Source organism: Sceloporus undulatus, chromosome 3 (assembly GCF_019175285.1).
Source record: "Sceloporus undulatus isolate JIND9_A2432 ecotype Alabama chromosome 3, SceUnd_v1.1, whole genome shotgun sequence".
NCBI lineage: Eukaryota > Metazoa > Chordata > Lepidosauria > Squamata > Phrynosomatidae > Sceloporus > Sceloporus undulatus.
In genome coordinates this window covers 615,261-639,202 of record NC_056524.1, presented here as the reverse complement: position 1 = coordinate 639,202, position 23,942 = coordinate 615,261, and the positions used below count along the sequence as shown (strand labels likewise).

General features: G+C 46.8%; 1 protein-coding gene across 3 annotated transcripts in view; it reads right to left on the bottom strand.

Annotated features, from left to right (window-relative positions):
- Positions 1–23,942, bottom strand: part of NUMA1 (nuclear mitotic apparatus protein 1) — a 182,722-nt gene that overhangs the window by 88,749 nt on the left and 70,031 nt on the right. The window lies entirely within an intron of this gene.

The following is a 23,942-nucleotide window of genomic DNA, read 5'->3' as shown; positions in this document are numbered from 1 at the left end:
CATACACTAATTAATGACTACTGCACATTAATATTAACTAGACGGTGGATGTCAGAGCTCTAGTAAAAACAAAGCAGAATCCACAAGAATGACTTTTATCCAGCATACACTAAATTGAGAAGCAGAGCAGAAATTAAGAAACTCATCTTAAGTGCAATATCACACACACAGCCCCCAAATTCGTAAATCTAAATGTGATATATGCATAAAACAAATGCCCCCCGGCAATAAAATGTCCCCCTCCCCCATCAATAACTATGCCTATGGACATAGGCCGGACGCAGTGGTTCAGTGCTTAAGACCCTGACTCTGACTATTGCAAAGTTGGCAGTTTGAAACCCAAGTGCTGTCTGGTTACTAGTCCCAGCTTCTGCCAACCTAGCAGTTAGAAAGCATGCAAATGCAAGTAGATAAACAGGTACCACTTTGGTGGGATGGTAACAACGTTTGGTGCAGCCATGCCGGCCACAAGACCACCAGAGCAGTCCTCGGACATCGCTGGCCCTTCAGCTTAGTAACAGAGATGAGCACTGGCCCCCGCAGCTGCTTATGACTAGACATTCATGTCAAGGGACTACCTTTACCTTTTACTATGGACATCTGCGTAACACCCAATTATTACTGCCAACATCTTTCTTTCAGTTAGTCTCAAAGGTGCTACAAGATCTCTCTAAAGACCAAGACTGTCATTCTTGCAAGCAGCCAAACCAGTTTAATGAAAGCCTCCATCCTTCCAGAGCCATCTCCCGTCTCCACACCCTAAAGACTTGAGTACCAAAAGATTCAAACCTATTAGTTTTTTGTAGGGTTTTGGGGCTCTCTGGCCATGTTCTAGAAGAGTTTCTTCCTGACATTTCACCAGCATCTGTGGCTGGCATTTTTCAGAAAATGCTGGCATGGAAGAGAGATGCCAGCCTTCTCTGAAGATGCCAGACACAGCTGCAGGCGAAACGTCAGGAAGAAACTCTTCTAGAACATGGCCAGAGAGCCCAAAAGAATCCACCAAAAATATGGATGCCGGCCATGAAAGCCTTTGAGCTCACCTTCAAAGTTCTGATTTGCAGCAGAAACCGGCTGCTGTTTGCCTTTCACTCTGCAAAGTGGCTCTGTGCTGAAACTCTCCACTCCCCACAGTTCAGTCAATCTTTATTTCAACAACTGGAGAAGTTCACAGTCAAACATCTGCAGTCAGAACTACCATCATCCACAAACACAAGCATAACACCAGCAATGTACACTTTCGCAGGCTTTACACTGTGATTTGATTCTAAACTAAAATGCTACCTATGTCGACTGCTATGTGTCTGGCCCCCTCCTACACTTTCACTTCTGTCCCTCTTTTCCCATGAAACTTGCCCTGGGGAAATCCTCCCCGGCATCTCTGTATCCTTCAGCCAGGCAATGACTTTCCCTGGATCCATCAGTTTCCAGCAGATTTAATCCACCACTATAACTCCCATCACTCCCAACAAACCCCAGATACAGGCATATCATGATCAAATATAAACTCTAATATAACACTTAAAATGTATGAACATGACTAACACGACAGCCACCAAATTAATACATCAGCAAAACACATATCTCAGGGCAGATTCTGATCCCTTAGGAAGAGTAAAGCAAGATGAGGACAAGGACAGAAGTCCACTGAGCAACTCTAACCCATAAAAACACACCCATGCTATCGCTTGTTCTCCCCATATCGCCACAGATAGAGTCACCTTTGCTCCCTGCGGCTGTCAAAGTGCTGCCATCAAAGAGATGCTCACGCACCTTGCAGAGACATGCTGCTCAGGAGAAAGATAGCCATAGAAAGCCACAGGCCTTGCTTAAAACCATGGAATCCAGTTAGGCCAGTCCTCTTGCACTTTCCTGTTCTGCTTTCAAAGAGCAGCATGCCAACTCTGTTCTCATCCTTCTCGATCTGTCTGCAGCCTTTGACACCGTTGATCACTGTCTCCTAATTGACATACTCTCTGACCTTGGGTTCTCAGACTCTGTTCTCGACTGGTTTAGATCTTACTTGTCTTGCAGGGGGTCAGACTTCTTCTCCTGTTCCCTTATCTGTTGGAGTTCCCCAGGGCTCTGTTCTGGGTCCCCTTCTGTTTTCTCTCTACACACTGTCCTTAGGTAAACTCATCAGCTCTTTTGGCTTTTCCTACCATCTGTATGCCGATGACACCCAGCTGTATCTTTCCGCCCCTGACCTTTCTCCAAGGCTTCAACAGCAAGTCTCGTCTTGCCTCACAGCCGTCTTACAGTGGATGCGCCATCGGCGTTTGAAGCTCAACATGTCCAAGACGGAGCTTCTTGTCTTTCCTCCTAAGCCCAACCTTCAACACTCCTTTTCTGTCTCTGTGGACAACATTTCCATTCAACCAAGCCCTTAGTCTTGGCTTTATCTTTGACTCTTCTCTGTCGTGGATCCCTCAGATCCAGACCACAGCCAAGGCTTGTAGATTCTTTCTATACAATATTGCCAAAATCCGACCATATCTCTCCGCCTCTACTGCCAAGATCCTGGTCCATGCCCTAGTGATCTCACGACTGGATTACTGTAATGTCCTCCTGGCTGGGCTTCCTTTTTCTCACCTCCGTCCTTTAATCTCTGTCCAGCATTCAGCTGCACGCATTATCACTTCCACCCACCGCTCTGACCACATCTCTCCTGTCTTGGCATCCCTTCACTGGCTCCCTCTCCCTTTCCGCATTCAGTATAAGCTCCTGCTGTCGACATTCAAAGCCCTCCATGGACTGGCCCCTCCTTACTTATCAGACCTTCTTTCTCCTCACCTTCCCACTCTGTTGTTCCCTCCGTTCTGGTAGCCAAGGTCTGCTGTCCCAGCCCAGGATTTCCTCTGCTCCATCCCGGATTCGCCCCTTTTCACTCGCTGCCCCTCACTCCGGGAACCTTCTTCCCCCACAAACAAGAGCCATCACTTCTTTAACCAGCTTCAAAACGGAGTTGAAAACCATCCTGTTCAGAGAAGCCTTCCCAGGCATTGCGTAATTGTCGCTTACTATTTGATGTTCTTTTGGTGCCTGTTTTATCGAACCATTTCCTGTATTGCTATGTACTGTATATGCATTATTCTACTTGAGAGTATGTATTTTCCCTGGAAGAAGATTAACCATCCACTATGAAACCAAGCCCTCCCTCCAGTCCATCTGCCTTGGTCCAGGCCTTGGAGGTCAAGAGGAACTGCTGGACCTCTTACCCTTTCCCTCCACCACTCCCTTCTTCTCCTTCTGTGTCATGTCTTTTTAGATTGGAAGCCCGAGGGCAAGGAACCGTCTATCTAAAAAGATTGTATGTACAGCGCTGTGTAAATTTACAGCGCTTCATAAATAAAGGTTAATAATAATAATAATAATAACAACAACAACAACAACAACAACAACAGACTAACCAAACTTTAAATCACTATTTTTCAGCAGCACAAGATGCAACCCCACAATCCAGAGAGGATGTCAAACCTAAGTCATGGCCACCATCAGACAGGCAGGCTTGTAGGGAGATGCTTCATAATGATTTGTGACACAGTCATAAACCTTACTTAACAGGTAATTTTAATACGCACACGCACAAAGAAAACATTCTCATTCTCTTCAGTGTAGAGCTGCTAGGAGTTCTAGTTCTGGGCCCCACAATTCAAAAAGGATGTTGACAAATTGGAGTGTGTCCAAAGGAGGGCGGCTAAAATGGTGAAGGATCTGGAATCCACGAAGCACCTTAGGGAGCTGGGGATCTTTAGCCTGGAGAAGAGAAGGTTAAGGGGCGATATGACAGCCCTGTTTAAGTGTTTGAAGGGATGTCATATTCAGGAGGGAGCAAGCTTGTTTTCTGCTGCTCCAGAGAGTAAGAAATGGAGCAATGGAAGCAAACTGCAGGAAAAGAGATTCCACCTCAACATTTGGAGGAACTTCCTGACAGTAAGGGCTGTTCGACAGTGGAATATACTCCTTCCTCAGATGATGGTGCAGTCTCCCTCCTTGGAGGCTGTCTTTAAACAGAGGCTGGATGGCCATCTCTTGAGAATGCTTTGATCGTGAGTTCCTGCATGGCAGAAGGGGGGGGGTTGGACTGGATGGCCCTTCTTGGGGTCTCTTCCAACTCTTTCACCCTCAGCTAACAGGGATGATGAGTGGCATGTCTGTTGCCAGCAACAGCTGCCAAGAGAGCGCTGCACAAAAGAGGGGAGAGCAGGGCTTTTCTACAGGTGATCTTCACTATCAGTCCTTCCAAAGGCACACCTTTCTGAGGTGATCTTCACCGTCTGTCTGACAGTAGGCATTCCTTTCTTGGACAGCACTGGACGGGACCATTTCAAATCTTAGAGCCTGGCATCCTGCTAATGATCCAACTCCAGCCCCCATAATCCTCTTTTCTGTTGTTGTGGGGGCCAGATTCTGTTCCAGCCGCACAACAACCATTATTCCCCTCGCCTCATTTACTTTCTCAAGTGTGGGAGACCCTCCATGGGCAATATAGAAATAAGACAGTAGGCATCTCGTTCCAAACCTGGCTTTTGTGGCTTTAAAAGATAATAACCAGCGCCATAAATTGCTGGATCACTGAAATTGGATCATTCACTGCTGCTATTGAGAACCAAAGGTATCACATGCGTGTCACAGAGCCAGCCCAGGGTTTTCACTCTAGCATTTTGCATCATCTGACATGAAACCAAGATTTTCTACACATGACCACTATGTCACGGTTGACGCTTCAGACAGTGGGAAAGAAAAGAAAAGGCGTCTCCTGCAAATACCAAGCCGCGCCACAAGATTCTCATTCCACTCTGGATGGAGCTCTAAACAGGGCCGCTCTTCTAGATGTTTTGATTTCATACTCGCCATGTTTGGTGCATCCTGAACCGGGTCTGACTCAAGAACATACTTTTGCCTTCTCGGCATATAAAGCAAGTTTGTTGTTGAGGCTGTCGTGGCCCTTCAAGATTTTCCCAACTTATAGTGGCTCTCGGGTGACTCTAGCATTCTTCAAAGTTCTTCAAAGGAGGTTTAGCACCACTGTTTGCTTTTGAGGCTGAGAGAGTGGGGCTTGCCCAAGGGCACCCAGTGGGTTTCCATGGCCAAGCAGGGGTGCAAACCCTGGTCTCCCAGACTCCTAGTCCAATTCCCAGCCTCCATCCTTGCTATGCAGCCATGTTTAGGCATGACAAACCCATAGGGCACGTACCTGAGTATCAAGTAATGGGGAGGACAACAGCAAAGGGCTTTTCTCCTTGTCGTTTCGATGTTTTGCACTGAATCCACCAACCTTCAAGGCCACTCCAGGCTGACTGTCCCACAAATTACAAGAGACCCATCCTAATCCAGTAACACAGATGTCTAAAGGACTTGCCCACAAACCAATATATATTAAGCCAAGTGCTTGTCAAGGGAAGTCCTCCGTTTTGCTAATAAAATAAACAATAAAATAAAAATAAAAGCTTTATTTCTAGCCCGCCTTTCCAGAGATCAAGGCAGGTTACAGTGGTGGATTTTGCAATCCAACAACATACAAATTACAATAAAAACATTATCAGAAATTTACAATTACATTATATAAAACAACAACAACAATAACAATTCCGAGCTAGCAGCGATTGTAACAACGGTGAGGGGGAGAGGGATCACAACAGGGCTATTGGGGGTATGCCTGTTTGAAAAGATACCTTTTCAGCCCTTTTTAAAATTGGGCTAGGGAGGGGGTCGAGCGGAGCTCGTCGGGGATCCAGTTCCAGAGCTTAGGGACCGAGGTGGAAAAGGCCCTTTGTGTAGCGATGACTCGTCTAGCATCTGGAACTCTTAGGAGATGTTTATCACCCGATCTGAGAGTGCGGGGTGGATTATATGGAGAGAGGCGGTCCTCTAAGTACCCTGGGCCCAAGCCATTTAGGGCTTTATAGGTGATAACCAACACCTTGTATTGTGCCCGGAAGCGAATAGGCAGCCAGTGTAGATCTTTAAGTACCAGTGTTATATGGCTGGCCCTGGAAGATCCAGTGACCAGCCTTGCTGCCATATTCTGGACCAGTTGAAGCTTCCGGGTTTGGTACAACGGTCGCCCCATGTAAAGCGCATTGCAGAAACCCAAATGAGAGGTTACCAGAGCGTGTACCACTGTTTCAAGGTCCCCCCGGCCCAGGTAATAAACTCCCATGAAGCCAAAAGACAGTGACACATCATCTACATTTCTTCAGCCCCTTGTGTGCTTTCTGGAAACTGACTCCAGGGCAGCTAACAACAACAAGGAGTTACCAGTAAGCAGAACAGTGGAGGACAGGGGTCTTGGAGCTATCTCCTCCATAGGGTTGCCATGGGTCCAGATCGACTTCAGGGCAATTAACAACAACAAAGGGGTTTACAATGTGTGTAAGCCAGTTTTTCCAACAAGCTGCTGGGTCCTCATTCAGCCACCTGCGCAAGAAGGAGGCAAGCTCCACATCCCAGGATTCCACATCACTGAGCCGTAACAGTTAAACCGCTGTCAAAGTGTGTTAGCTTAGCATTATAAATAAACCTTCGAGGGGAAAGGAGAGAGACCCTTCCTCCCTCTCCCCGAACATGCTGCTGCTGCTTTCTGCTACTGATCCCCTTTGGCTTCTGGGAGCTGAGGGTAATGTTCCCTGGGGAGAACCACGGGTTCAGCACCACAGACACACTTTGCAGCAACAACAATGTTGACAGCAGCAGCAGCAGCAGCAGCAGGTAGAGCTGCCTGGGAGAACAAAGTGGGGCCTATCCAGGGAGGCCCTCTCCTCCTCCTCCTGCTAGGCCCCAAGCCAGGCCCAGCACAGCCTCCCTCCCTGACCAGGCCCCTTGCCAGCCCCAGAGAGGCCTGGTCCCAGGGAAGAGAGGCTAAATTGCCCGGGCAGCCTCCTGCTCTTTCTCCTTCCTGCTGCTTCCCAGGGACCCCCCCCTCCTGCCTCTGGCCTTACCACCCTTGCCAAGAAGCCTTTGCCGCCTGCGCCTGTCAACCCGCCATTGGCCTTCGCACAGAGGCCTGCCTGTCTCCCGCCCCAAAGGAAGGAGAGGTGTTTCTCCAAAGGACGGCAACGTCACGCCTGGGACAAGGAGGCCCTCAGCCAGTCAGCCACGCAAGGAGGGAGGCACCCGGCCCACTCCAGGCAGCAGGACTCAGATGCGGCCTACAAGGAAGAACCAGGGCCTCCTCCCCCTCCGCGAGGCCTGGCCCTGGATCAGGGAAAGGGACTCCGACCCGGGGCCCCACAGGGAAAAGAGGGCAGAGGATCAGAGGATTGTAGAGTTGGAAGAGACCCCAAGGGCCATCCAGCCATGCAGGAACTCTCAATCAAAGCACCCCAATAGATGGCTATCCAGCCTCCGTTTAAAAACCTCCAAAGAAGAAGACTCTATATCACACTTTGATGGAGTCCCTTCCACCGTTGAACAGCCCTTACATTCAGGAAGTTCCCCCTAATGTTGAGGTGCAATCTCTTTTCCTGGAGCTTGCATCCATTGCTTTGGATCCTATTCTCTGGAGCAGTAGAAAACAAACTTGCTCCCTCCTCAATATGACATCCCTTCAAACATTTAAACAGGGCTCTCATATCACCTCTTAACCTTCTCTTTTCCAGGCTAAACATCCCCAGCTACCTAAGTCTCTCCTCAAAAGGCATGGCTTCCAGACCCTTCACCATTTTGGTGGCCCTCCTTTGGACACAGTTCCAGTTTTTCAAAATCCTTTTTGAATTTTAGGTGGCTAGATTTGGACTAGTCTCAGTCCCAAGGCCCCTGGCCCTCCCTCCCCGAAGCCCTTCTCTCTCAGCATCCAAGGCCTAAGGCCAGCAGGGGCCACAACCACACCAGTCACTTCCAATTGCCAGCAGCAACCCTAAGGTTTCCTCAGAAGGGATTTGCCACTGAGAGAGTGTGACTTGCCCCAGGTCACCCAATGGGTTGACATGGCCCCGCTCAAACCACCACACCAGTGGTCCCCAAACTATGCTCTTTAAGGGATTCTGGACTTCGGCTCCCAGAACCTCGGGCGATTGGCAACATGGCTGAGGCTCCTGGGAGCTAAATCCAAAACCTCTTAAAGGGCACAGTTTGGGGGCCACTGCACTACGCCATAATGCTGGCTCCTCTATATGCTGATACTAGACCCTTACACAGCTCACAATGCAATATCTCAAGGAGGCAGTGGTGAACCCACTCTCAAAGAAGCCTCCCCTTGACCCCCTGGACCAAAACTACTATAGGCCTGTTTCAATGTTACCATCCTTAGGCAAAGTAATTGTGAGGGCAGTCGCTATTCAACTCCCAGCAGTCTTGGAAGAAACAGAATTTCTAGATCCATTTCAAACCAGATTCAGGACAGGATAGGGAGTGGAGACCGCCATGGTAGCCTTAGTCGATGATCTCCGTCTGGGCACCGACAGGGAAAGTGAGACCCTGCTGGTGCTCTTGGACCTCTCATCGGCCTTCGATACCATCAACCATGGTATCCTTCTGGAACGCCTGAGGGAGCTGGGAATTGGAGGCTCTGCTTTGCAGTGATTCCGATGCTACCTCTCAGGCAGAGTCCAGATGGTGTCACTTGGGGACAGCTACTCAGCCAAGAGGGAGCTCAGGTCGGGCGTCCCTCAAGGCGCAATTCTGTCCCTAATGCTGTTCAACATTTACATGAAGCCGCTGGGCGAAATCATCTGGAGACATGGGGAGAGGGGTTATCAGTACACTGATGACACCCAAATCTACTTCTCTATGTCTCGGACTGATGCAGTGACTAAGGATGGCGTCTCTCCTCTGAATGTCTGTCTTAATGAGGCAATGGACTGGATGAGGGAAAACAAACTCAAGTTGAATCCAGGTAAGGCGGAGGTACTAGCAATAGGGACTCCCAATCCGGGAATGGAGTTATGCTAGCCAGTTCTGGACGGGGTCATACTTCCCCTGAAGGACTCTGTCCACAGTTTGGGGATGCTCCTGGACTCATCTCTCCATGTGATGGCTCAGGTGGACGCGACTGTCAGGAGCACTTGCTTTCAGCCTCGGCTGATACGCCAACTGCGCCCCTTCCTGGAGCAGGGAGACCTTGACATAGTAGTACATGCGCTGGTAACCTCTTGGCTTGACTTTTGTAATACGCTCTACATGGGGCTACCTCTGTGTCAAGTTCGGAAACTTCAGTTGGTACAGAATATGGCAGGCAGGCTGGTTACTGGCACACCTAGATCTGCCCATATCTCACCAGTTTTAAAATTGCTTCACTGACTGCCCATTAACTTCCAGGCAAGAGACAACGTGTTGGTTTTAACCTTTGAAGCCCAATGTGGCTCGGGTCCTGACTTCTTGCGGGAGCGCCTTCTCCCATATCATCCTCCCGCACTCTTCACTCTGCCAGGAAGAATCTGCTTCAACTGAGAAGGACTAGACTCTGTGCAGTGACCCAGCGTTCATTCTCAGTTGCTGCTCTCAGACTCTGGAACGACCTCCGGACGAGATCCGTCAGATGGCACCGCCTTGGAAGCCTTTAAGACGGCTATGAAGAGGGCTCTCTTCCAGCAGCAGGCCTTTCCAGACTAGGCCACCCTTGCTTACCTGCCTCCCCCTTTCTCCTCTTTTTTCCCCATCCTCATCTCTAGCCTATTCAGACCCTGCTACAAAATCTCTTTATTTATTTTAATTGTTATTTTATATTATTGCTTTTAATGTCTCTTTGGTTTAATCCTTTTTTAGCATTACTTATGTTTTTATAACAGGGGGGTAGGGATTTGGGTATTTTTAATGTATACCTTTTTAACTGTATTATATTCCCTGTGATTAAGCGGAATATAAATAAATAAATACATATAATTATTATTTTATTTTCTTATATCCCGACTTTCTCCCAAATGAAGGGACTCAAATGAAGAACTTGGTAACTGCAGCTTTCTAGCACACTTTGTGCGCAGTATGCTGTCAACACAAACAAAAGGCGGCAGCGGGTTACTACATGTCTTTCTAAGAATTCAAAGAACCAATAAAGAGATGAACTATAGAGAAGTCCTCTTGGAAGTAACAGCGATGGGCTTCTCTCCTTTTGCTGCCTCATTAGAAACAACTGCCAGAAAGAGGTAAAAATTCCTTTAGGAGCCCAATCTGGCAAGCCATGAAAGGAGGCTGCTTTGCCTCTCTTTGCTATGATGCCCTCCAAGAAGAGAGACCAATAAGTGCTGGCGTCTTCTGAGGCTGCCATAAGGGTCAACCACAGTATCTGCTCTCCTGACCTGCCAGGCCCACAATCACATCTGGAAGAGAGACAAGTGTTTTCCCAGCAGGGAAACACACAGCTTCCTGTTTGTTCAACTCGTATGCAGAACATATGATCAGAAAAGCAGGCTTAGACACAGAAGGAGGAGGAGTGAAAAGAGGAGGAAGGAATAGCAACAATCTGAGATATGCAGATGACACCATACAACTAAGAGAAAACCTCACAGACCTGGAACACCTACTAAGGAAGATCAAGGAGGAAAGGGCAAAGGCAGGCTTAAGGTTGAACATAGAGAAAGAATGACCACAGAAAAATTATACAGATTCAACCTAGACAAAGAAGAAATAGAAATAGCAAAAGTGTTTTCATACCTGGGATCAAACATGGATAGAAATGGAGACTGTAGTCAGGAAATCAAAAGAAGATTAAGGATGGGGAGGGCGGCTATAAAAGAACTAGAAAAGATTCTAAAATGCAAAGACATACGACTGAGCGCAAAAGTCAGACTCAAGGAAGCCATCGTAGTCCTTGTTACCATGTATAGATGTGAGAGCTGGACAGTTAAGACAGAAGATAGGGAGAAAATCCATTCCTTGGAGATGATGTGGGGCTGGAGAAGAGGGCTGAGGATCCCATGGACAGCAGCCAAAAGGACAAACCAATGGCTCCTGGAGCAGATCAAGCCGGAAACCTCCCTGGAAGAAGCCAAGAGGAGCAAAGTCAGGCTGTCCTCCTTCGGACACATCATGAGAAGGAAGGACTCCTTGGAAAAGACCATAATGCTGGGAAAGGTGGAGGAAGGCCACAGGCCAAATGGAGGATGATGGACTCTATCAAGGAGGTCACTATGGGTTTTATGGAGTTGCAGGAATTAAGGAGAGGAGTGGAGGACAAGGGGGGGGGGGTCTTGGAGATGTCTCATCTATAGGGTCCAGATCGATTTGAGGACAGTTAACAACAACAAGAAGAAATTTTGGCTTGAAACTAAGGGTTAAACTACATTCTGTGTTAAACGTAGTGTGTGTATAAGGCTGAGGGAGCAAAATCCTCTCAGCTACGTTTCTTATTGCAAGTTCTCTCCCACAGCACAAGCTTTTAAAACCTCAACTGCCGGCGACACAAGGTCCCACACAAGGCAGAGGAGGTTACACCAAAAACAGATGTGAGGATACTTTCTACCTCCCCAAAAGTAGAGAGCCCAATCCAGACAGGGCAGTGGGCTGTGAAGTAAGGGAGAAATAGGCGGCACAAAAGTGAGTTGGCCAAGGGATCAGCGCATAAAGAGGGCAATGACCTCTACTACGTCAGATGGCACACAGACAGGGATGCCATCTGGCAGCAGCGCCAACGGTCCCTGGAAAAGCAATCAAGGAGGCTGCTTCTGTGCCAAGTAATCCGTGCAAAGGGCTCTGCTGCGTGACTGGTTCAGCGTTACTCAGATTTTACACAAAGTCCGTCCACCATTTGCAGGGGCCTGACTTCAACTACAGCTTCATGAGCCCCTCCTCACAGGTTTACTATATATTCCAGCTCTGCCGCAGCGTATCTTTTGTACAATTCCAAACCTCAGATACTTTTATTACCAAAGTGAACTTCTCATTTTACTGTTTGTCAATATCATCATTTGAGGAAGGAAGCTCAAGTCTATGAATTCTCATGCTACCAACGTCTTTCTTTCAGTCTCAAAGGTGCTACAAGATCCCTTTGCATATTTATTGATAATTCATTTAAAAAATGAGCTCAGCAGCATGATTTCCATTTGTCTGTTGGTTTCTCTCTGCATACTCTCATAAACACATTTTGCCCTAGAATATGACCAATGATGTTTAAAATACTTTGGACTGTCCTATTTGGCAGCCATGAGAAAGACAAGGCATGATTTGCCAAATGTCTCCCAAGGATCGTTAACTGGAAATCTGAACTCAGGTCTCCCTAGTTTTAAAATCCAAACTCTTTTTAAGAATGTATGAGGAGGCATATTTGGCCAGGCCTATCTAGTCCAAGGGATTCTTCACACAGCAACTGGTCAGTTGCCTACTAGAGGCCCTCCATCTTGTCCTCTCCTGCAACTGATTGCCCTCACCTCCATGAATTTATCCAGTCATGTTTTAAAGCCACCCCAGTTGGCAACCATCACTACCATCCTGCGGGCGGCAGTGAGTTCCCTAGTCTGATGACACTGTGTGTAAAAGAATACACTCCACTTTTATTTGTCCTAAAGCACTCACCATTCAGAAACAACAACATTTATTTATAACGCCCTTTTCACTAGAGATCACAGAATCCTAGAGTTGGAAGAGAGCCCAAGGGCCATCCAGTCTAGACTCATCCTGACCTGCAGGAACTCACAATCAATGCACCCCGACAGATGGCCATCCAACCTTTGTTGACTATCATGTCCCCTCTAGACCTTCTTTCCATCAGGCTACGCATTCCCAACTTAGGACACCCGAGGGATCTACAAAGAGGAAATAGGTTTGTAATATCCCCAAACAGGGCCTCTTGGACAACCAGCAGAGATGACACACTGTGGGGATAACTATGGGAAAACAGGGAACCCTGCAGTGGCTCTTTTTTCCTCGCCTACCTGCCCCATGTTGTCCCTTTTCCTTTACTCTGGCCCAATCCATCCCTGCCCTCACAAATACAGGTATACCTCAGTTAACAGACCCTCCTTTTGACAAAGCCTTTTTGCACCTGCTCAGCTCCCTTCTCCTCTGTCTAGCTGAAAGTTTCTTTTAGCAGCACCAGTATTGAGAGGAGGGTGAAAGAAGGCTGGAGAAACCCAGTTCTGGTGTATCGCTGCAGCAGCATATCCACAGTGAACAACGCAATGAAGCCTGAGCTGGGAAAAGAACAGGATCCTGCAACAGCCTCCAGCAGCAACTGCCTCCCAAACCCTTTGCTGAGCAAAAATAAACAGCTGCCTTCACAGCTACCTCCAGCAGGTTCAAGAAGTATAGAGAGATAGCTTTGGACACCAACATGGGAATGTCAACTAAAAAGGAGCCTAGTAAAAATAAAACTCACCCTTGGATGCACTTTGGAAGAAGTTTCCCAATGTCTCCATTGGGCAGGGAGGGGGCAAATACTGATCTTTGTTAAGGGACCAGGGTGGCTCTCCATTCACATAGCAAAGCCTCCTTCCTTTCATATAAAAAGGGCATTGCTTCCATTAAGAGAGTAACTGTAGGACTTCATGCTGTTATTCAGATATTAACCTACATTCCTTAAAAAGCATGTATTTTTAAAGGGGTTGAAAATAATGCTTTGTTGCACTTTCTTTCTTTAGGGTGTGAAATAAATAATGATGACCCTGGGAAACCTAGCCATATCTTTAGTCAGTGGAAAGTCTAGCTTGAGTAGACACTGTGCCTCTCTTGAGGGCTGCAAAGACTTGGCCCCGTATTGTGAGAAAGGCGGGAGATGAAGAAAACAACACAGAGAAGAAGACTCTCTCTAAGGCTGAAATGAGAAAGTGGGATGCAAGCATTTCAGTGTTCTTTGCAATTACTCTGCCCTTTAAAACCTGATGCGCAAGGCTGACTGGTAGTTTTCTGCACTTTGTAGTGCCAGAAAGAAAGAAAGAGTTTGTGGGCTGGGACTACTGTATATACTCAACTATAAGTCAACCTCATGTCTAAGTTGGGGGCAAGTTTTGGGGCTAAAATGGTGGATTTTGCTATGACTCGTGGATAAGACAAAGGTAAAACTTAGGAGCTTATAGCAAAGGATCTAAAAGATGAAGCAAAGCAAAACAGTATCAAAGAACTTACAAAATTCCAGCAGACATCGCTCTTTTTATTGTGTTTTTAATAGATATTTTAATTGTAACATGTTTAATCCTGTTTTAAGGGGGGAATTTGGGACATAACATTGTGAATGTGGATATTTTAATACTGTATGTTGTGAGCCACTTTGATTGTTTTGTCACTGGAAAGCGGGATACAAATACAAGTTTCCATGATGATTTCTTATTGCTTTGTGCTCACTCCGTGCTTCCAGACAGATCAAACTCTTGCTTGTCACCAGGGGATGGCTCCGCTTTTCAATAAGAGGTAAGATACAGCACTTACATTGACCAGAGGATACGGTGAGTCAGTTTTTGGACCTAAATCTCTAGACTTATACATGAGGATTTACAACAGTGAGCGGATGCCTGCAACCAAATAAGCTGGAAGCATGGCAGTACCCCATGAAACCCTTCAGAAAGAAACAGAGAGAAGAGCTTTGAAAGTTAAACTGGGAAGGTTATAAGCCTAGTTCCACAGCAAAAGCGAGAGGAAAGCAAATCGCCTGAAATGGATTTCAGAAATAAGTTTTAAAGGTTGTGACGCTGTTGTTTTGCAAACCTCTTTAGTTACTGTCACTAAGCCAACAGCTGATGTTGAGCTTTTTAGGCAGAGGCCCCATAAGGAGGAGGCCCAGGGAATGGGTTTTCTGGCTCAGAGCGGCTCTTCCAGAAGCCTCTTTGGAAAACAGACTGCGTCCATGACCACAGATACACAGACCAGACCCTTCTTCTCCCAGCCTGCATGAAAAGCTCAGTGAGCTTCAAAGACACAAGATTTCATGGGACCTGAAGTACTTTGGAATACCTGTATTTGCATACACACACATATTGAGGTGTCTTGGAGATGGGACCCAAACACAAAACTCGTTTATGTTCTATACACACACACACACACTGAAAGTAATCTTAAACACTATTTTAAATCAATGTGTGCATGAAGCAAAGTTTGTGTACCCTGTGAGTGCGCAGTGAGCCATCAGGAAGGAAAGGTGTCACTGTCTCAGCCAGCCATGAAAAAGGAGGATTTGGGGTTTCAGGATTCCAGAGAAGGAAAACTCAGCCTGTACCACTATTTCTCTCTTATATGTACTATGATTTAATTCTTTTTTAACTTTCATAATCAATGTTTTCAAATCTTGTTTCCTGGGCAGATAATGCTGTTTTGGGCGCTAAAGGACCAGGTGTGAATTTTGTGCAGAAGAGGTCCTGAACTGCAGCCAGCCTTCAAAGACTGTGGTTTCCAAAGACCTTCTCACAGCAGAGAAGCTGAAATCACTTGGTGCTACCCTTTGAGGAGTAACCTAAATGAGAATTACATGGATAGTAAAAGGGAGGTCTTCCTGACACTCAAAATCACATCTCTAGCTGCTCTTAGACGCTTAAGGGCACATGCACTAAACAGGCACCTGGTCAGATTGGCAAGAGTCTGTAATACCAATATCCAACACTGTCTGGCTCCCAGTCCTTAAAAACACCAAAATCAAGGCCCTTCAAATGCAAATGGAAACCACCAAAGGTCAGGGGCTTTCCCAGCAGACAATGGATCATAAATTAAATAGACACCCTGAGACCCTGCCATTCAACAATAGAACAATACACAGATTATCAAGTCAATCCTTGCCTCTCAGTCAACATGCCAGCCTTCTCTGAAGATGTCAGCCACAGATGCTGGCGAAACATCAGGAATAGACGCTTAGAAGAAGGTGGCCGCACAACCCAAAAAACCCACAAAAAACTAATATCAGGTTTGTGACAGGTGCGCATGGTATTTATTCATAGGAATCACAGAATGATAGAATCCTAGAGTAGGAAGAGACCCCAAGAAGGGCCCTGATCCAGTCCAACCCCCTTCTTCTGTCATGCAGGAAACCCAAATCAAAGCAGCCCCATTGACAGATGGCCATCCAGACTCTGCTTAAAGACCTCCAAGGAGGGAGACTCCACTACACTCCGAGGAAGGAGTTTGTTCCACTGTCAAACAGCCCTGACTCTCCGGAAGTTCCTCCTAACATTGAGCTGGAATCTCTTTTCCTGGAGCTTGCATCCATTGCTCCTTTGGGTCCTAGTCTCTGGAGCAGCAGAAAACAAGCTTGCTCCCTCCTCAATATGACATCCCTTCAAGTATTTAAACAGGGCTATAATATCTCCTCTTAGCCTTCTCTTCTCCAGGCTAAACATCCCCAGCTTCCCAAGTCCTTCCTCATAGGGCTTCATGGTTTCCAGGCCCTTCACCATCTTGGTTGCCCTCCTTTGGACACATGGCTCCAGTTTCTCAATGTCCTTTTTTGAATTTTGGTGCTCAGAACTGGACACAATATTATTCCACGTGAGGTCTGAGCAATGCAGAAAAGAGTGGCACTATTACTTCCCTTGATCTAGACACTATACTTATAATGATGCAGCCTAAAATTGCATTGGCCTTTTTAGCTGCTGCATCACACTGTTGACTCATGTTCAACCCATCGAATGTGGAGGACCCACTGCATTAAGTGTTTTCAATGGGTTAGCAATTAAGCCAATGCTGAAATTATACAATGGTCTCCCCAGCTTAACTTTTAAAAACTGTATTTGAGCACTCAGTAACCTCACTTCTGATTTCTGAGTTTCTCCAAGCTGTATTCTTATTGTTGTTGTTGTTGTATGCCTCCAAGTCACTTTTGACTTACAGAGACTAAAGGTGAACCAATTGTGTGGTTTTCTGTGGCTGAGATAGTGTGACTCGCCAAAGGTCACCTGGTGGGTTTCCATGGCCAAGTGGGAATTGAACCCTGGTCTCCAGAATCGTAGTCCAACATTCAAACCACTACACCACGCCGATTGCTAAGAAATCCAAGACTATTAAACAGGAGCATCTTAAAGGAGTAGTTAATACTCCAGAGGACAGGATCAAGATTCAAAATGATCTGAACAGACTAGAAAACTGGGCCAAAGCTAACAAAATGAAATTCAACACGGAGAAATGTAAGGCACTGCACTTAGGATGGAAAAATGAAAAGCACAGATATAGGATTATGGGGGACACCTGGCTGAATGAAATGGATCTAGGAGTCCAAGTAGACCACAAGTTGAACATGAGTCAACAGTGCGATGCAGAAGTTAAAAAGGCCAATGCAATTTTAGGCTGCATCAATAAAAGCATAGTGACACTCTATTCTGCTTTGGTCAGGCCTCCCCTGGAATAATATTGTGTCCAGTTCTGGGCACCACAATTCAAAAAGGACATTGAGAAACTGGAGCCATGTGTCCAAAGGAGGGTGAGTAAAATGGTGAAAGGTCTGGAAACCATGAAGCCCTATGAGGAATGACTCAGGGATCTGGAGATGTTTAGCCTGGAGAAAAGAAGGTTAAGAGGGGATAGGATAGACCTGTTTAAATAGGAGGAACTTCCTGACAGTAAGGGCTGTCCGACCGTGGGACAAACTCCTTCCTCGGAGTGTAGTGGAGTCTCCTTCCTTGGAGGTCTTTAAACAGAGTCTGGATGGCCATCTGTTGGGGATGCTTTGATTGAGAGTTCCTGCATGGCAGAAGAAGGGGGTTGGACGGTCTCTTCTAACTCTAGGATTCTAGGATTCTAGATGGGAATGCTGTATTATTTAAACTGCATTAGATTTCCAAGTCAAAAAGTTGAGACAGTGAATCAAAAACTGTTTACAAAAGCTCACACTGGTATCTTTTGGCTTTTCAATTGAATATGATGAATTAGAGGGTATGGAATAAAATTGGACAGCTGTAAGCATTGGATTTAAATTTGGACAACTGTAAGCAGATTTAACTGAGTGAACTACAGCTTTTGGTGCTGGGCAGGCTATATAAAACTTTTAAGTATTTGAAGGGATGCCATTATTGAGGATAGATCAAGCTTGTTTTCTGCTGCTCCAGAGAATATAAGACGTGACGCAATGGGTTCAAACTACAGGAGAAGAGATTCCACCTCAACATTAGGAAGAACCTCCTGACAGTAAGAGTGGAAAATACTCCCTTGGAGTGTGGTGGAGTCCCCTTCTTTGGAGGCTGTTTCTAAGAGAGACTGGATAGTCCTCTGTCGCTGAGAGTTCCTGCATGGCAGAAGGGGCTTGTAATGGAGGGCCCTTGGGGTCTCTTCCAACTCTAGGATTCTATGGTACGCACCTACAAAATAAGAGCTCAGAACCATCATGTTCCTACTAAGAGCATTAACAGCACTGGATGCAATCCCCTTTCCTCCTATCTCAGCTTCCGCCTTGCAGCACATAGAAAATACCTCCTTCATGTAAACATAGACTGAGATAGAGCTGGAAGAGGGAAGGGATCCAACTCCTAAATGCAAGCCAGGATGAAATGTTTAAGAGCTGACTGTATGCTAGGATGGGGGGAAATGCCAAAAAGTTCTTCAGCCTATTATGTTTTTAGGGCTTGGACGTCTTCCAGCCATGGATTCAGCAACTAGCGCTCCTGCATATACAAGGCAAAGGCTCTCCATCACTCCCTTTAGAGGAATGTTGCTGGTGAGACTTTAATACTTCTGCTTCAGCAACTGGACGTCTCTTTGAAGCCACCATCCACTGTCTGTTGCCCTTTAGATCCCTTCAATTCTCAAATCCTCCCTCAAGCCCCACTTTGGAGGTTCACAGAATGTCATCGGATCCTAGAGTTGGAAGAGACCCCAAGGGCCCTCCAGTCTGACCCCCTTCTTCTGCCATGCAGGAACTCTCCATCAAAGCATCCCCTCCAGCCTCTGGGTGATTTCCAGGCCCTGCAATGCCCTCTTCTCTGCAGCTGCCAGATTCCTCCAGGCTCTTTGTTGCTTCTTTACCCAGTGCTATCTGCCCCTTCCACCTTTGCCAGTAGTATTCCTTCTGGGCAGTACATCGAAACAATTGAGAAGACATCATTTGCATTCATGTTCCATGTAGCATCTGCTGCCACCTGATATTACAGGATGCCCTAAGAATGAAATGCCTCACAAGAAGGTTTACAAGAAAACCACAGAAGGCTTAGGACAGCTATTAAAGAAAATCAAAGAGGAAAGTGCTAAAGTCGGCTTAAATGTTGAACATTAAGAAAACAAAAACAACAAACACAGAACACCGACATTAATTCATTCTAGATGAGGAGGAAATCAAAACAGTCAAAGATTTCCCAGACCTCAGAGCAAACGTTGTTCAGAAAACAGAAGACTGGGAATGGGAAGGGCAGCAATGAAAGAACTGGAGAAGCTCCTAAAGAGTAAAGACATTCAACTCAGCACAAAAATTAGACCCGTCCAAGCCATGCTATTCCCTATTACTATGGATGGATGCAAGAGCTGGACCGTGAAGAAAGCAGACAGGAAGGAAGAAGCTCAAGTGACCTGAGATGTGGGGCTGGAGAAGAGGGCTGAAAATACTGTGGACGGCCAAAAAGGCCAACAAATGGGTCCTGGAGCAGATCAAGCTGGAATCTCCCTGGAAGGCTGTTATCCTTTGGCCACGTCAAGAGAAGGAAGGCAGACAAGACAATAATGCTGAATAAGGTAAAGGGCAATGGAAAGAGAGGAAGAGCGCATGCCAGATGGTCAGGTTCAGGCATGGAGGCCACAGGCCTGAGCCTTTCATGGCCGGCATCCATCGTCTTTTGTGGGTTTTTCAGGCAGACAAGTCTCCATAGGGACCCCAAACGCAGCGTGCAAACAAGGATCAAGGAACACGAGAGACGCTGCAGACTGGGCCAGCCAGAAAAACCAGCAGGAGCAGAACATGCCACCACAGACCATCCTGGGCATAAAACACTGCTTGAGAACACCAAAGTCCTGGGCCATGCCAACCACTCCCATGTCAGGATGCACAGGGGAGCCATGGAGGTCCACAAACACCTGGGCAGTTTCAACCGGAAAGAAGACTTTGGCTCCCAGTCCTGAGGAATGGAATCGCAAAATCAGGACTCAGCAGATGGGAAACCACTCATCAGAAGAGCCAGGGGCTTTCCCAGCAGATCATGCTCCCCACTTAGCAGACGCTCATCCTCCTCTTTTGCATGAGCCTCTCAGAACAAGGCCCAGGCAAATCCCTCCTGCGTTCCCAGGCTCACCCAGGAGATACACAGACCCACTTTTCCCAGCCAAAGCATTCTCTGAAGATGCCAGATGCCACAGATGCTGCGGGCAAAAGGTCAGGAAGAAACTCTTCTGCAACATGGCATTCGCAGAGCGCTCCAAAAAACCCTACAAATCAGCCCCCGCTTTTAACCACCCGCTCACCTATTTATTCTATGCCCACAGCAGCACAGACCAAGGCTGAAAGCGGGGTGACTAGCTGCCAGGGGCTGGGATGAGGCACAAGGAGAGATCTTTTTTCTCCTAACAGTACCAGAACTTGAAAGCTTTTGAAATAAGGCTCAGCCTGTTTAAAAGAACCCGAAGGAGGGGAATGTTGTGGAATGGGAGGCGGGAGGCCCTTTGGCCATGGAAAGCTCTTGTGGGCTAGTTCTCTCTCTGTTCTACTCCATTTCTCTAGGAGTCAGTGAAAATCAGGGGGAAGAGAGGAACAGCAGGCGCAAAGGGAGCTGCCGGGAGGAAGGGACCGCTTCATTTATTTATTAGGTTTAGATCCTGCATTCCTCCCAATAATAATAATACTAATAATACTAATAGAGCCTACAACTCTCAGACTGAACTGTATGTCACTGTTTACGGACGGTGGGCTTCTCCTCCGGAGGCCTTTCATCAGAGCTTGGATGGGCATCTTGCGTACTCCTCCTTCGAGGCGGAATGGGGTTGGACTGACCCTCGCAGCCCCTTCCCAATCTAAGATTTTAGCATACATCAGATGCACCTGATCTCTAAATGGGTTTATGCCAAAACATATCAGTTAGTCTCAAAGGTGGTGTGCTACATCTCTCACGTCCCTCTAGCCCACTTTTACCTCTTATATAGTTATGGTAGTGGTCAGGTTTGCATGTTTGCACTTTCTGATTCCCACATCCCATGCCCCCAAAGCATGTCCATAAACCTCTGCCAACTGCAGCATCACTGCTGGGCAAGTTGGCAGTAGTCCACAACACCTTGTGCCAAACAAAACCTTGACTCTTTAAAATGCTACTAAACGTTTATCTTAACTACGCTTTTTAGCAGAGGTGGAATTTGCATGACTCTCCAGAGGTAGGACTTGGGTGGACTACAACTCCCAGCATCTCTCGCCAGAACAGCCGATGAAGAATGCTGGGTGCTGCAGTTCAGCAACATCTGATGCCCATCTCTGCTTTGTAAGGTGACATACAGTATATACTCGTGTTTAAGGGCAGGTTTTAGGGCCAAAATCATGGATTTTGATTTGACCTGCAGATAAGTCAAGGGTCAAACTCAGGGGCATGTAACAAGGAATCCAAATGGGGGAAGAAAATGGCCACTTTGCTCCCTCCTTCTCCCTCTCTGGACCTCTCCCAAGGGTCACAGTCTGGCCAGGCCAAATGTGGACCCAAACCTCCCATTCCTCTCTTCTCCCTCCCTTCCCCACAACTTTCCCAAAGCTCACGGGGCAGTATAGAAGTCGACCTAGGATTTTGGAGCCCATTTTGGGGCTTCGGTTTTCCGACTTATAGACAAGTATATCCAGCAATGTAGATGGAGGGATGGGGGCATTCCCAGGTCTGGTTCAGAAAGGGCCAAAGGCTTAGTGGAAGAGGAGGCTTTTGAGAGGCAGCTGGAAGGAGGAGGAGTTCTTCAGGAAGAGATTTCTGGGCCTCAGGAACAGCAAGGGCTCAGCAGCCCCAAAGGCCAAGGATGCCGAGCGGCCGCCCAGTCAGTCAGTCAGTCCAGGCCTGGCTGCGAGGCCAAGCGGTCACTGAGGCCCCAAAGGAACGAGGAGCAAGGGCTTCAGGCTGGCTATGGGCTCCCAGAGGGGAAAGGAATCCACAAAACAAAGGGACTCATCAACACACACTCCTCCTCCACATTTCTCAATATGCCTAAATGAAGCTGCTTGGGAAATTGCTGGAACCCTTCCAACTCCAAAATAAGATGATGCTCGGTGTATCCACACACCAGAAGTAAAACAGTTTGACACCACCTGAACTGCCCTGGAGAATCCTGGGTTCTGTAGTTTGATGAGGCGATCCCGACACAATCCGCCCCACGCTCTCAGGACGTCTGGAAAGAGCCGACTGGAGGACCCCAAAACCAGGCTCACAACAACTTCTTACAGAGCATTCACCGCCGCAGCCCCCAGATTGTGGCACCCCCTTAGATGCCTCCAAGAAGGCACTCAAGACGGATCTCTTCCGGAGGGCCTACCCACCTGATCTTTTATAAGAGACCTTAAATACTCCGCTTCTGATCTGATTGTATGAATGTTAGTTGATGATCCATTATTTTAGTGAATTAATAGTAATGTCATTGTTTTAACAATTGTATTTTATATGGAATTGTTTTATTGCTATAATCCCGCCTCCGTCTGCAGGGAGAGGCGGGAAATATTAATTATTAATATTATTATTATTATTATTATTATTACACCTCTTACCATATCAAACAGGGCTATCATATCACCTCTTAACCTTCTCTTAGCCTGGAGAAGAGGCGATATGATAGCCCTGTTTAAGTATTTGAAGGGATGTCACATTGAGGAGGGAGCAAGCTTGTTTTCTGCTGCTCCAGAGAGTAAGAGACAACAGAGCAATGGATGCAAAGTACAGTAAAAGAGATTCCACCTCAACGTTGGGAGGAACGCTCCTTCCTTGGAGATTTTGGTGGAAGAGAGGCTGGATGGCCATCTGTCTCTGGGGATGCTTTGATGGAGAGTTCCTGCATGGGTTGGACTGGATCAGGGCCCTTCTTGGGGTCTCTTCCAACTCTAGGATTCTATGAGGCACCAGAGCTTGACAGAACAGGCTGAACACCTCACCAAACTACAAATCCCAGGATTCTATCAGATGCTGTCACAGCAGTGAAAGCGGTTGCCTTAATTCTGTGCTGTAGAAACATCCCTGGAAAGGAACCAATTGCAAAAGACGTGGCTGTTCTATGAACACTTGCTTCACTTTGATCAGAACCTGATTTTTAAACAAGGCCAAGCAAGCCGCCTTCTTGACACAGACGCAGACGGCCCCATTTCAAAGCAGACGACGGCAGAAGAAGAAAAGCCCTCTTCAGCCAGCAGCCTGGCAGCAGCAGCAGCAGCAGCAGCAGCAGAGTCTGCGTATCCTCCCTTCGCATCCCATCGCATAAGAAACAGGAGAAGCGCTTTCCTTCCCAACCGGCTTTTAGGGACTGAGGGCAAGGCTCCTGACAGCATGGCCTTCTTCGCCATTTTATCTCGTTACATGGAATCTCTTTTAAATTGCTTAACACTCCAAATAGTTGGATGACATTTTAAGAATATCTATTTATTAAATAAATGTCTAATTTTTAAAAAATGTAAGCCCTTCTGATAGTCTTTTGGCCGAAGAGACGGGTAGAAATAAAGTAATAATAATAATAATAAATGTATTTATTGTATTCGTATCCCAGTTTTCTCCCAATCCAGGATCCAGGTACAACCATTAAAAAAGACCCCAAGTTAAAACACAACTAAACAAACATTGTATTTTTTTAGAAAAAGCACAAGTTAAAAATGCAGTTAGAAAGGGTTTCAAAGGCAGCCTGAAAAGACAAGTGACACACAACAGCTCCCTATAGAAAACCAGGACTTGTCAGGATGGAGCCATGGCAGTTCAAGTGGTGTCAAACTGGATTATTGCTGCAGTGAGGACGCAACCTTAGGGGAGTCTTTGGATTAAGAGGCCATTTCCATCCGAATCAATCTCATCGTTTCCATTATTTCGTACAAAATATACTGCAGAAACCATCCAATTTGGGACCGCTTTGTCTGCCGTGGCTCAGAGCAAAGGAATCCTGGGAACTGTCGTTTCATGAAACAGAGAGCTCTGCTGCCACAATAAACTACAATTCCCAGGGTTCCCTAGCACTGGCCCAGGGCA